The following is a 1,307-nucleotide window of genomic DNA, read 5'->3' as shown; positions in this document are numbered from 1 at the left end:
CAGTAAGAGACCACAGATGTCATCCCAGACTACTATACCCAACAAAACTTTTAATCACCATAGATGGAGAAAACAAGATATTCCATGACAAAAACAGATTAAACAATAAGTATCTACAAATCCAATCCTATGGAAAGTACTAGAAGGAAAACTCCAAACCAAGGAAGTTATCTGCACCCATAAAAATAACAGGCAATAGATAATAACACACCAGCAAATCCCAAAGAAAGGAAACACACACACTACTATGACCAGCAAAAACAAAAAAAAAACAAAAAAAAAAATAATTGGACTTAACAATCACTGGTCATTAATATCCCTTAATATCAATGGACTCAGCTTGCCTATGAAAATACACAGGCTAACAGAATGGATAGGAAAACAGAAGCCATCCTTCTGCTGTATACAAGAAACTCACCTCAACTTCAAAAACAGACATTACCTCAGAGTAAAAGGTTGGGAAAAGACTTTCCAATAAAATGGACCTAAGAAATAAGTCTAACAAAGTAGACTTCAAACTAAAATTAATCAAAAATGATAAGGAAGGATATTTTATTTTTATCACAGGAAAAATCAACCATGTTGAAGTCTCAATTTTGAATAGTTATGCCCCTAATGCACACATTTATAAAAGAAACATTACTATAACTTAAATCACACATCAAAACCCACACCCTAATAGGGGGAGACTTTATCACCCCACTCTCACCACTGGACAGGTCTGCCAGACAGAAACTTAAAAGAGAAACAAGAGAACTAACAGATGTTATAACTCAAATGGACTTAATAGGCATCTATAGAATATTCCACCAAACATAAAAGAATATAACTTCCTTACAGCATCTCAGTAAACTTTCTCTAAAATTGGCCACATACTCAGTTACAAAGCAAATCTCAATAGATAAAAAAAAAAGCTGTAATAACCCCCTGTATCTTATTGGTACATGGTAACATGGTTTAAAGTTAGACTATGACAACAACACAAACTACAGAAAGTCTACAAACTCATGGAAACTGAATAATTTTCAACTAAAAAGAAATAAAAAACGAAATAAAAATCTTCCTAGAATTCAATGAAAATGAATCCACAGCATACTCAAACTTATGGGACACTATAAAAGCATGCTAAAAGGAATGCTCATAATACTAAATGCCTTCATAACAAAGTTGGAGAATCTCACACTAGCCACTTAACAGCACACCAGAAAGCTCTAGCAAATTCATGCAGGAGGAGTAGATGCCAGGAAATAATCAAATTGCGGGCTGAAACCAATAACATAGGAACAAAAAGAACAATACAAAGAAGC

The sequence above is a fragment of the Chionomys nivalis genome, chromosome X, assembly GCF_950005125.1.
Source record: "Chionomys nivalis chromosome X, mChiNiv1.1, whole genome shotgun sequence".
NCBI lineage: Eukaryota > Metazoa > Chordata > Mammalia > Rodentia > Cricetidae > Chionomys > Chionomys nivalis.
Note: the sequence above shows the minus strand (reverse complement) of the source record.